Source organism: Bidens hawaiensis, unplaced genomic scaffold (assembly GCF_021521415.1).
Source record: "Bidens hawaiensis isolate Kalapana, Puna unplaced genomic scaffold, B.hawaiensis_p1.1 tig00029922_1, whole genome shotgun sequence".
Classification (NCBI taxonomy): Eukaryota; Viridiplantae; Streptophyta; class Magnoliopsida; order Asterales; family Asteraceae; genus Bidens; species Bidens hawaiensis.
Window position 1 is genome coordinate 336 of NW_027494979.1, and position 14,168 is coordinate 14,503.

The window sequence follows — 14,168 nt, forward strand, 5'->3', positions numbered from 1 at the left end:
TTTGAACCGAGATGGAGTGTGGGATGTTATAGATGTAATGAATCCTATGTGGTTGGTGAACTGCTCGGAGAAAGATATAGAGACGCTGCATAATTGCAAGATACAAGTTTCACATGATAAACATCATGCGTCTGCTATGCAATACTAGAAAGTGATAAAGATCTGTCATAATTATAAAATTCATTCTGGTGAAGTGTGGAAGAGTAAGTGGTTCCAGATGGGAGAAGAGGAAGAACAGAAGGAGAAAAAGAGAAAGGAGGAGATTAAAGACAAGATACGGATTGCTTCATTGAAGAAATTCCAGTACAAGGGTGTTGGAATATCTATTCCCACAAATTAGAAACCCTCAAATAAACGTTCATGGGAGGATATGAGGAGGGAGTATCGAGAAAGGGTTTTTGGGATGAAAGACTGAAGATTGAAGATTGAAGATCGAAGACCTAGCAACATCCAAGGGGGAGTTTGTTAGAGCATAATGTCTACTGCTAGGGTCTTAGATATCTTAGACATGATTGTATAGGGACTTAAATGTAAAATGTATGGTTTTGTAATAGTGATTAACGCATAAGTCACAAGGTCGGCATATGTTATGCGGCGCATAACATATAAGCCGTATAACTTATACGGCCTTGGTGTCTTACATGTTGTTTCCTATAAATAGGGGACTTATGCGTTATTCAGAAAACTTTTGGATGAATGTGAGAGTGAGAGAGTAGAGAGAGAAAGTTGCCTAAGTGTCATATCTTGTATCCTTTGAAGTTATGAATGAAGAATGTGCTTAATGTTTACTTGTTGTGTTCAATCTCAATGGATTCCGCACTTTGAGATATAAGCTGTAACATCTTGAGATCCTAATTGTCATCTACATCAGCATAGAATCGTATTTCATGCAAGCAGGCTGAATTTCATGTTTCCTGTTTGTCAGTGTGCCAGATATCAATTGGATCCGAAAGAATCCCACTTGATTGCTGTCAAATTTATATTCCGGTATCTCGAAGGAAAACCTCGTTTGGGTCTTTGGTATCCAAAAGAGTTTCCTTTGATATTGCATGGCTACACATATAGTGAGTATAGGGGATGCAATCTAGACAAAAAATGAACAACAGGAGGATGCCAACCAATTCCTGGGTGACAGGTTAATCTCTTGGCATTGCAAGAAGCAGGACACGGTTATCCTCCTCTACAGCTGAAGCCAAGTGCATTACCGCGTCTATTTGTTGTTCACAAGTGATCTGGATTCAGCATCAGCTGTTGGATTACGCTTTGAATTTCTTTAATACCCCGATCAAGTGTGATAATGAAGAAACAATTTGCGTTGTAAAAAACCCGATTCAACACTCAAAGACTATATTGATCGGAAACATGTCAATATCTAAAGGGTCGATTCTGATTACAACTTTGCGTATCATTTCACAAAAGCATTCGATCGGATCTTTTCACAAAACCATTCGATCATGCCCGATTTCTATATCTTGTAGAATCTTTTGGCATGATCTGTTTTGATTAAAACTATATTTTTGTCTTTAAAATTGTAAATATTTTTTAATATGTCACAATTTTAGAGGGTGAAAATGAGTTAAGTTTAACTCACCAAAAGATTTTAAGTTTATTTTAAGAAAAACAAAATTTAAGTCATTTGATTTAACAAAAAGATTTTATCTTCATTTAAGAAAATCAAAAATGTCTCAAAAAAATATTTTCCTATTTAGAGGGAGCTCCTGTTTGGAGGGAGTTGGCTAATTTAAAATTATAAAATTTTGAGAAATTGATCTGACATTTGAAAGATGATAATAAATTTTCTTTAACGATCCTAGCACATAAAAAGAGTAGATCAAAAGCCAACATGATCATCACTTATTGTGTAGGTAGGCTTGACAAATGAGTAAGTCTTATAGTTATATAAATTTAAATACATGCCTATGCTAGTGGTTATACGTCTATGAAGCGGTTGCATGACCTCACGCAAAGTCATATCAATGAAGGAAAAAATGTGAACAGCATGTCATAGTCAAGCCTCTCTTTACTTTATCACAGTTGTCTTATGTTGTTAAGTGTCAATCTTAATTTTAATTTATTATGTGTACAAAAGTGTCAATAAAAATAAATGAAAGGGGTCAGCAAAGAAAAGAAAAACAAAATAAAAGAATATTTGTCTTAGGATTTCTTTGTCTTCTAACTTATTCCTTCTTTTATTTTGATTTAAGCATTGGACTATCTATGTTTGTAGTCATAAAAGATCTAATTGTTAAAGCCCAGAATCTGAATCTTCTACTTTGTTTTATTTTCTTTCTTTTGTTCAAGCATTGGACTTTCTCTGTTTGTAGTCATACAAGAGCTAATTGTTACGGCCTTGGACTTCTGCTTTATTTTAATATTTCTAGATAGAGTCAATTGTCCAAAGTAAAGTGTCCAAGTGTCAATAAGCGCACTGTAATCAAATACAAAAAGTTTAAGTCAAGTTAAGGTGATATGTGAACACAAATTACGTCTGAGGTATGATGGAGTCTGTAGCATGTCAGATTAAGTGGGAACCACACCAACATTGTGCTTAATCCATACCTTAACGTATCACGTTGACATCAAAATACTTTTTAAGTTTAAATAGCACAAACATATCTACAATCGACTTTAGGTGTTTCGTGCAATAACATTGAAATGGAAGTGCGGTCTAGGACGTTATAAGACAATATGATTCCATGTCTTGAACTTTCTCAAAAAAATACTATAACTAAAATTCCTGTAAATAACTTTTTTATAATATTATTTTCATCTTTGCTCCCATTTTATTTTAAACTTTTAATTTTAATTTTAATTTTTTATTTTTGTTTTTGTTTGTGTTTTTAACTTAAAGAAAAGTCAGTTTTAGGTTATTTTCACTTTATATTTCTTTAAATTTATTTTTTATTTTTATTTTTACTTTTAGTTTTATCTTTAATTTTTATTTGTTTTAATTTGAAAATACCGTTTTTCATTTATTTTAACCTTAATTTTTACTTTTAATCTTATTTTTAATTTTACATTTTAATTTCATTTCATTTCATTTTATTTTATGTTTAAATTTTTAAAGTTAAAAGTTTGTAAATATCTTATTTTTATTTTATTTTATGACCCGGCTTTATGAAAGGATCCATTGCAAATGTTGTCAATGTGTGTACCGACAATAATGTATACCCTATATATATTCGAGTGTTTGAATTTGGTGTATAAATATTTTTCGGGTTTGAAAATGTAAATATTTTCAAAACTTAGGGATTGAGAGTATAAAACTATTTAAAACTCGAGAAGTGTATATATATAAGGCCAACCTTCTCTTTTTCTCCTCATTCACTTCAGCTTTCTTGTTTAAACTCTTCATACTCTCTCTCTCTAAAACCGCCATATCTTCTTCAAGCCCTCCACACAATCAAACCTAACTTCTTCATTCATTTATACTTGATCATTATCATCCTTGGATCCATCTCCATTGGTAAAACATCTTTTTTGTTTCATGTATCAAATATTTGTTGTTTTTTTTATGTTCTTGTGTTTTGGTTCATTGCGATGAACTGATCACGAATTTCAGTGAAAATACTTGTTTGATGAACATATTTTGTGTTTGTGGCTTAAAATCATCATCTTAACATGTTTTTTTGTGGCTTGAATTTGGTGTATAAATATTTTTCGGGTTTGAAAATGTAAATATTTTCAAAACTTAGGGATTGAGAGTATAAAACTATTTAAAACTCGAGAAGTGTATATATATAAGGCCAACCTTCTCTTTTTCTCCTCATTCACTTCAGCTTTCTTGTTTAAACTCTTCATACTCTCTCTCTCTCTAAAACCGCCATATCTTCTTCAAGCCCTCCACACAATCAAACCTAACTTCTTCATTCATTTATACTTGATCAATATCATCCTTGGATCCATCTCCATTGGTAAAACATCTTTTTTGTTTCATGTATCAAATATTTGTTGTTTTTTTTATGTTCTTGTGTTTTGGTTCATTGCGATGAACTGATCACGAATTTCAGTGAAAATACTTGTTTGATGAACATATTTTGTGTTTGTGGCTTAAAATCATCATCTTAACATGTTTTTTTGTGGCTTGAATTTGGTGTATAAATATTTTTCGGGTTTGAAAATGTAAATATTTTCAAAACTTAGGGATTGAGAGTATAAAACTATTTAAAACTCGAGAAGTGTATATATATGGCCAACCTTCTCTTTTTCTCCTCATTCACTTCAGCTTTCTTGTTTAAACTCTTCATACTCTCTCTCTCTAAAACCGCCATATCTTCTTCAAGCCCTCCACACAATCAAACCTAACTTCTTCATTCATTTATACTTGATCATTATCATCCTTGGATCCATCTCCATTGGTAAAACATCTTTTTTGTTTCATGTATCAAATATTTGTTGTTTTTTTTATGTTCTTGTGTTTTGGTTCATTGCGATGAACTGATCACGAATTTCAGTGAAAATACTTGTTTGATGAACATATTTTGTGTTTGTGGCTTAAAATCATCATCTTAACATGTTTTTTTGTGGCTTGAATTTGGTGTATAAATATTTTTCGGGTTTGAAAATGTAAATATTTTCAAAACTTAGGGATTGAGAGTATAAAACTATTTAAAACTCGAGAAGTGTATATATATAAGGCCAACCTTCTCTTTTTCTCCTCATTCACTTCAGCTTTCTTGTTTAAACTCTTCATACTCTCTCTCTCTCTAAAACCGCCATATCTTCTTCAAGCCCTCCACACAATCAAACCTAACTTCTTCATTCATTTATACTTGATCAATATCATCCTTGGATCCATCTCCATTGGTAAAACATCTTTTTTGTTTCATGTATCAAATATTTGTTGTTTTTTTTATGTTCTTGTGTTTTGGTTCATTGCGATGAACTGATCACGAATTTCAGTGAAAATACTTGTTTGATGAACATATTTTGTGTTTGTGGCTTAAAATCATCATCTTAACATGTTTTTTTGTGGCTTGAATTTGGTGTATAAATATTTTTCGGGTTTGAAAATGTAAATATTTTCAAAACTTAGGGATTGAGAGTATAAAACTATTTAAAACTCGAGAAGTGTATATATATAAGGCCAACCTTCTCTTTTTCTCCTCATTCACTTCAGCTTTCTTGTTTAAACTCTTCATACTCTCTCTCTCTAAAACCGCCATATCTTCTTCAAGCCCTCCACACAATCAAACCTAACTTCTTCATTCATTTATACTTGATCATTATCATCCTTGGATCCATCTCCATTGGTAAAACATCTTTTTTGTTTCATGTATCAAATATTTGTTGTTTTTTTGTTGATGTTCTTGTGTTTTGGTTCATTGCGATGAACTGATGACGAATTTCAGTGAAAATACTTGTTTGATTAACATATTTTGTGTTTGTGGCTTAAAATCATCATCTTAACATGTTTTATTTCTAATCTTATGTTAAAATTTGTACAAGTTGGTTTTTGGTTCGAGTTTCTTGGTGTTCGGATTTTTCTTGTAAAAATTAACCTCTTTTTAGTTGGATTTTGGACCTGGTATTGTACAGATGGTTAATCAAGTACTGGACGACCATCACGTTCAACGGAATTGAAGATCTGATAAACATATTTTGAATCGACTCGAGTATATACTCGACTCGATTCAAAACCAATCCATTCGAATATATACTCAAATCGATTCAAAAACAAACGAGTCTATCATATATTCGACTCGAATGGTTTGAACTTGGTAGATTTTCGTACCCTTTTGAAATTGAATCGAATCAAGTTCTCTTAACTCAACTCGAGTTGTTTTAAATTGTTAAATTTTTCATGTCTGCCTGTCTAATATGTTTTAATGTTAAATTAATTCGTGTCTCACAAACTCGACTCGTTTAATCTGTCCTTGTAAAGTTTCTACAAGTAGTATCTCTTATGTTGTTCAAGTTTGAATCAAGTCGAGTTTCAATAACTTCACTTGAGTTCTTTCAACTTGTAGTTTTTTTTTCTGTTTTTTTATTTTTTTTCTTCCTATTTGTGTTTTTTTTATTTCTTTTATTTTATTTTTATAACTCTTATACTTGTTGATGATGATGTGCAGCAACACAATATGTTTTGTCATTTGGATCTCCCGAGAAAAGGAAACAACGGGTATTTATTTTGACGAGAAATCCTATTTGGAGAATCAACAAGTGTTTATTCCCTTTGCCTTTGACACATTTGGTTTCTTAGCTCCGGATGCCGTGGACTTTCTGAACTCATGCATAGTAATTTATCGGTCCGTAAAAACCAAAAAAAAATATTTTATAGGATTGAATTTGTTGTCCAAAGGGGGTTGCGGTGCAGCTTGTTGCCCGCTTACCTGCCACTTCATTGTCAATCGCTTGGTTGCTTTTTGTAATATTATACCGTTTTCAAATTCTTTACCACTTGGGTTGATAAAAAAAAATCATTGGCATAATTTAAAATTTTTATAACCATGTTCATTCTTAAACAACAACTGTTTATTCGACCTTCGAACATGTTTTGGTTAACACGGCAGCTTGTTAAACCTTGAGAGAAACGTTTTGGCATGTTTCTTGTTTAATATCAACCCATTTTAACACTTTTTTTTTTTTGTTAAAACACTACCCTGTTTCAACCTTTGAAAAAAACTCGTATCTGGTAAATAAAAAAAACAAAAAACCGTTTCAACGCTTATAAAACCCATTTTGACATGTTTATGGTTAAAACATTAGTGGTAAACCATAACAAATTAAACTAGATAAAAGATGATGAAAAAAAAAATATTCCTACTAACCTTGCCCGTCATAGCTTCGTGGAGTTCAGAACCCATGAAGCCGGTGATTATATAAAGGGATCGGAATAAATTAAGTAAATCCAACTTGCTTTATTAGGTAAATCTCATAAGTGATCAATTAAAAGAACTGAAAACAAATTAAAAAAAAAAAAACAAAAACAAAAATAACTACTTAAAATTCACCTTTATCCTTAAACAGGGAAACATCGTTTCACCACAAAAATAGCGCCTAGGCACACACCCTGAATGCTTTGGACAACAGTGTGTTAAAGCCTCTCATATAAGTATCAAAAAAATATCCTAGACAAGCACATTGATAGGATCAAATATCACCTTACACATAACTAACTAATTGTAAAGCATACTTATTAAACTTCAGCGTTCCAAAAGGGCGAACGTTAGGGCACTTGATGGAATCTGAAAATAAAACACCATGAAATTAGGGTAAATAGTAGTAATTTCATTTTTCAAATGCTGAAAAGTGGATTTTGAAATGAAAAGTCAAGAGCTTACAATTTGTCAAGAAGCCAGTTGTGATGCGGTAGCAGGTTGATGAACGTAGAGTCTTGGTTTCTTATCACATTGAGTCTTCACATGATCCGCCATATCATCCATGAGAGTCTCAACGTCATTACACAGCCTAGAAAAACATGCTTCCAACTTAGATCGGAGTGACGTAGGTATCTTTGTGAGTATTCCATCAGTCTCCCGCAGGTAAGAAACTATAACTTTATACATTTGAGCAAATTGCTCATTGTTATCTGTCATCCTTAACCAAAAACGCCATTTCATTTCTATGGCTCGTTGATTCTCATCTTCCATTGGTGCCTTGTCTTGCATCAAACGAGCTGTGTTTGTTTCACTATTTTCTTTCCATTGATATAGTAGCACCTGCAGTTCTCTAAAAAACATACGCACGAATGCAATATTGTTCACAATCTTAGCCTCCTGCGTGGATCATATAATATGCATGAAGCATATAGGTAGCTCCTAAATTAAATACCATTTCTTGTAGAATTTATGAAAGATAAGAATATACCTCATGTGAAACCATTGTGATGGTGGCACCTGGAGAAGCATCTAACAAATAATTTTTGACTTCATTAGGCATTGTTACTTCTGGTCGTGCTTTCTCGTTCAGAGTAGCATAACACGGATAAATCTTTAAACTCTTTAAGTTGGTAAATGGAGAAGGTTGATGTGAGATTAGTTCCCCGGATGAAAGAAACTGAAAAATAGACCAAACAACAAAGTCATAATTAATTTGACATCAAGTGTAAGAAATTTGACATTAGATGCGAACGAAAACATAAAGGGCTCAAATATACCTTCACAAATTCCAAGTTAAGTGTAAGAAATTTGACGTTACGGAGCTTTTGAAGCAGACGAATAAATTTATGTTCCTTATCTTCATGGGAACATTGAGCACATATATCTACCATCTCCAAATGGAGAAGGTCTGTAGAAAACTCGAAAGACAAATTACCACCTCCATAATGCAAAGAGTAAAGGTTGGGTGTAGAAACCAGATGTATAAGCGAAGATGTTATACTCAGATTCTTGAGTTGAGGTGTAACCACATTGAACTCATTCGAGCTCGTAATATTGCACCTTTTAAGATGAGATTCTTCAAGTTTGCGCAGTTAGAGAAAATGCCATCACGCAATTCGACTTTATGTAGATCCAGTGTTGCTAAAGCTGTCGCCTCCCAAGCAGGTAGGGTCAAGATGAAAAATCCACTCAAAGTGAGATGTTTGAGGGACTGAGAACTAAAGAGTGAAAGAGGGAGTTCGCGAAACTTTCTACGCAGGCAAGTAATACTCAAATGTTCGACATTGTGGGAGATTGCAAAGTCGATAATTCTTTTAACAAGCGCATGGCTAATAGTGTCATGAAAAGAGACACTGATAGAATGCACATCTGTTTGATTATTGCGTTTAGATAGGACATGTCTAACAAACTGGGAGAACTTGGAATACGTATGAAAATCCTCGCTTGAGAAGCTGAGACACGGCATTGAAGTCCAGGTATACCTCCATCTGGTTGATAGAGCACTTGTTCCAATTGCTTTTTTAGTGCCATTCAAAGCAAGGATTTTATGAATTCATTCTATTTGTTTCGTGCCCAAAATCCATTCTCTCCCAACTCTACCTTGACAGAAGCTGCAATTTTGTTGTGTGCAACAGTTAGCACATAATACAAACACAACACTCAAGATACAAGGGGTTATCATAGTTACATTATTGAAATTTAGAGGAATATATATTAAAAACCAACTTTTCTCCCCCTCGCATCTTCCCTATTTAATTTTGTGTGTTTCTATTGGTGCACATGTACTCCATCATTCACTTTGTTATATATATTTTAATTATTAGCAACCGAAAATTATAAAAGAGATATTGAGATAAGTATTTAATATTGCATATAAGCTTTTTAATATTTTTTTTTAAACGGTGACTTTCTTATATTTAGGCTACCGCACCATTCAAATTTGGAGAGCTCTGATGCCTTACTCTGCCCAGATTATGTTGTATTAACCGGGCCCACGCTGGCTTCAGAGTTTGGCTTGGGCATTCCCCCAGGAAATCATGCCGCCGGCTGCCACTTGACAGCCGTTGTGCCACCACAAGAGTAGAACTCTCTGACGTGATATACGGTGGGACGAAAACCAGGGTGGGCTCAGGATTTGAACTGAAAACCATTGCAAAAAGACTAGCTCAAATCCATCATTGCCAATATCCACCCAAATATGACACAAGTGGGATTCGAACTTGAGTCTCCGCCAAAAAACCAAAGACCCTTACCACTAGGCCACAAGTGGGGGATAATAAGCTTTTTAATATGGCAATTAAGTTATTATAGAATCGTAAGTTTAGGAAATTAATATTGGATAAATTACAACTATCTGTACCACAACATGCAAGATTGATCTCACTTAAACGATTATATCTTTTTAATTTTGTTGCAACGCTAAAATCTATGAATGTGTATTTTTACTTATTATAAAGCTAATTACATGGGCGATCCATGAGGTTTATCTAAATTACAAATGTAAGGCCTATGTTTTTTTTTACAGTTTAACGATACCGTCGCAACGCGCGGATGCTAATTACTAGTATAAAATTAATTTAAAAATAATAAACGAGCCAAGCTGGAACAAAACTACTCACTAGCCAAGCTCAAACTTTAAAAATAGAGATTGAAATGAGCCTCACTCAAACTCAAGCTCTATATAAGCTAAACGACTCGACTAGGATCGTTATTGAAATTTAGAGGAACTTCACTTTCTGTTTCTAAACCATACATTTTTACTTTGACTGAAGAATTGCAATATTTATATCAGACTACAACTAACTGTTTGATTAGTCATATGAATTTGGGAAACTTCCTAAACATCCAATTTGTGGTAAACTAGGAAGCATGGGGATGGTAGTTTACATGGAGTACCCATACCAAGGATGGAAACGCCATGTGGACGTTTCTTAAACGTTTCCGGTTACCGGGGACGGATCCAAAATATTTCCTGGTTAATGGGTACGAATCCAAAACATTAAAGGGACGTTTCTATTTATTTTTAGGTTAGATGGAGAAAAGGGGTACCTGAACGTTCATTGGAGGTTCAATTTCAGTTAGAAAGAGAAAGAAGAAGAGACGGCCGAAAATGAAGAAGATGGAAGAGAGCGGCGTACTGAAGTCTAAATCTCCGTTTTGTAATTTTTAGGGTTATTTAGCGTTTTATTAATAATTAGCCCCGCTCTTTCACTCTTTACATTTAGTCCTTCAAGTTTATTAACTTTTACATAAAACTAATAAAGAGTGTCAAATAAGTGTGCATTTTAACAATTAACCCCTTACATTTTCACCAGCTTACATTTGATTCTTAACCTTATCAATTTATATATAAAAAGTATTAAATTAACATTATATATTTATTTTTTATATTTTCTTTTTGCCTACTCGTATCTTGGATTTTTAAGTTTTTCTGTTCCCCATACCCATATTGCCCATGTATCCCTGTCCTATACCCGTTCTCGTGCTACATTTCAGCAAGCTGTTTGTTAACTGTTTAGCGAGAATTTCGTTTATGATCGTTCGTTTAATAATTGAACAAACATGAACAATGAATTTTGTTCGATTAACTAAATGAATGAATCATTCAGTTGTGTTCATGAACGTTCAATAAGGTGTACGTTTACGTCCTTTAATTTTTCCTTTTATATGTTTGTTGATTAAAAGTGCTTTGTATATATTTTTTAATGACTTTTCTATTCTTATCAAATAAATTTAAGAAAATTTAACTATTACAAAAATATATGAGTTTGTGGTGTGCATAAAACCGAAAATCAACCTGAAACCGAAAAAATCAAATAAAAAAAACTGGTGGTTTGGTTTATTGTTTTTGTAAAAACCAAACCGAATTTATAAATTTTCATTTTTGATTTTAAGTAATTTATAAGAGTTAATAAATATGTAAGCTTTTTTTAACCAAACAACTAGATATTCATGTTATATATTAAAAGGATTCAATTATAATAGAGAGACATGTAAGCTGGTAACAAGTTGCGCCGTCACCCCCTTTTGAATGGTCAAACCGATCCTTTTGAATGGCAACAAGGTGGCAACAAGTCAAATATTTTTAGCCTAAATGTATAATAATAAATTAGTTATTAATTTAGAAAGTGGTTTATGCCCAAATTCATTAATTTTAGGCTAATTTTTTTCCTGGCCCAAGTTTTCAAGCTCAAACGGTAATCTAACTGAAAATTGAAAACCTAGAAACCACACGGTTTTTAAAAATTCAAAAACTAAAGGTTCAGTTTTAGCATAAAACCAAACCATGCACACCGCTTATATGATTAGCCTGAATGTAGAATAACATATGAATATGAATAAATAAAACACCAACACAAACTCGGTAGCCGGACCGAACCATTGACACTGACCATTCTCGATTAGCTAAATTAAAAAGATTGTTTGTGTTCATTAAACAAAAATCAAATGATTATGCACCTCAATAATAATAATAATAATAGGCTTGCAATTGGTCTCATACTCTAAATAAAAATGAAAACTAGTGGGTTTTTTTTCACACCAACCCTAAAGCCAATTATTTTGTGGTCAACCAATCAAAACAAAATTAAATTGCAGCGGCAACTGAGGTTTTATTTTTGGGAAAAGTGCCACCTTTTTTGTAGTGGGGAACCGAAAATGCCATTTCTTCATTGAAAAATCATTTTCAAACCGTTGGCTCCATAATGTTTTATTTTAACATTTTTGGCTTTAAAATGTACCTGTTTGGTCTCAAACCCGTCTTTAATCACCGGTTTTTTATCAAATGTGTCTTTGACGATCTGTTTGTCCTCAAACTATTTTTCACGACCTGTTTAGTATATTATTTGTTTTTTTATTTAATATTATTATAATTATATTTTACTCATATTTAGTTTTTCTTTTATAACTTTTAAAATATTAAATTTTAAAAAAATTATGAATATACCGTTGAGATGTGGTAATTTTTATCTAGATGCCGACATTAATTTTGTTCAAAACCGAGACGGATCAAATTTATATCGAAATGTTTAATAAAATTCAATTCAGGCCACCTAGATAAAAACAAACAAATCTCAGCGGTATATTCGGAAATTTATAAAACTTTATATTTTAAAAGTTATAAAAGAAAAACTAAATACAAGTAAAATTAAATAAAATTATATTATATTCAAAGTTAAAACTTCAAAACAAGGAATCAAGTCGTGAACGCCGGAATTGAGTTTGCAATTGGTCGAGGACAACGCCTTTTAAGCTATCCGGCATGTTATAATTGGTTTACAAACGAGGCGGCGTGAATACCAAAACACGACGTGGACGATGAGTTTGTTATGAGATATATTTCAGATTCTATCTCCATAAAAAAGACATTTTATAAGAATAATTATTATTATATTATTATTAGTTTCCATTATTATATTTTCCTATTATATTCTTTTTTTTTTATTTTCATTCAATAATTAACATTAGTTTATCTTTACCATAATAACTTTCTTTTATCTATATTATTTATAACAAAACTCATATGTTTATAAACTCTCATCTTGTAAATTATGTCCCTCTTTTCTCACAAGTCATCTATTATAGGCTGAATTTTTTAAGCAATTTAGCTAGGCCTGTAAGCAAATCGAACGAACATGCATATATGGATAGAACGTATAAAGGGGGCTCGAAAAATAAGTAATTTATGCTGGGCTATTATCATTTTTTTAGGTTCATTAGGATTCTTGTTGGTTGGAACCTCGAGTTATCTTGGTAGAAATTTGATATCTTTCTTTCCGTCTCAGCAAATCGTTTTTTTTTTCCACAAGGAATTGTGTCTCCTCGGAAGAAGAATGGCCCCGCTCTCTAGCCGACTGATCCCGTTGATCAAACTGGGAGGGAACGTGTCACATTAGAGGTGAACGATCAGAGGTGTCCTCTAATCACTACGATGAGCTGGTCCCTCGCGGGGTCCCGAGATATTCTATGATCAAAGGCTTTGTGGTTGTCACGAACTGGATTCGAGCCAGCGCCTCCGGGAGCAGCAGGCCCAGCAAACTACTATTCATTCTGATCGTGACTTTGTTTACCCGGTTCATTCAACAGCTGTGAGACTCGGGTTATGGTTGGAATGAAATGAATATTTCATTCTATGGAAGTCGAATACAAACAGTGGTTCTAGGGAAAGAGTATTATACAAGATATTTATATAAAATATAAAATGTTGTACTGTGATTTGAAAGTTTAGAAATCTTTCTATCTTATTTCCGATATTGAGTGTAGTGAAATCTTATGCCACAATGTCATGGTCGTATTCGTTCATTTAACTTTAAACAATCATAAACAATTAATTGAACAAATATTTTGCAAGTTTATCTAATTTGTTTGCTTGTTTGGACGTTAGGGGTTTGAGTATTTTTAGTTTATGTTTAGTTTGAGTACAATTAGTATGATTGATTTTAGTATAAATAGATATGTTCTGGGTTCTTCCAACTTTCAACCGTTTGCTGATAAAACTTCCCAACTTTCGATTTGTTACCCCCCACTCCCAACATTCACCCTATTTGTCTCTGCCACTCCAAAAACATAACGGACCATAACTCCATTAGTTTTAATACTGACATGGCATATTTCATTAATAATTTTCAACTTTCAGTTTGTTACCCACCACTCCTAACTTTCACCTTATTTGTTTTTGGCACTCCAGAAACTTAACAGACCGTAGCTCTGCTAGCTTTAATGCTGACATGGCATTTTTATTAGTAAAAAGTATGTTGTGGGTCCCATATGCACCATCTTCTTCCTTTAATATAAAACCTCAACAACCTCCATTACCACCATCTCCACCATCACCCAGGTTGGCATTGG

General features: G+C 32.9%; 1 pseudogene; it reads right to left on the reverse strand.

The window, feature by feature from the left end:
* Positions 1-7,289: 7,289 nt before the first annotated feature.
* On the reverse strand, positions 7,290-8,868 carry LOC143579739 (putative F-box/FBD/LRR-repeat protein At4g13965; annotated as a pseudogene).
* Between the last annotated feature and the right edge of the window lie 5,300 nt (positions 8,869-14,168).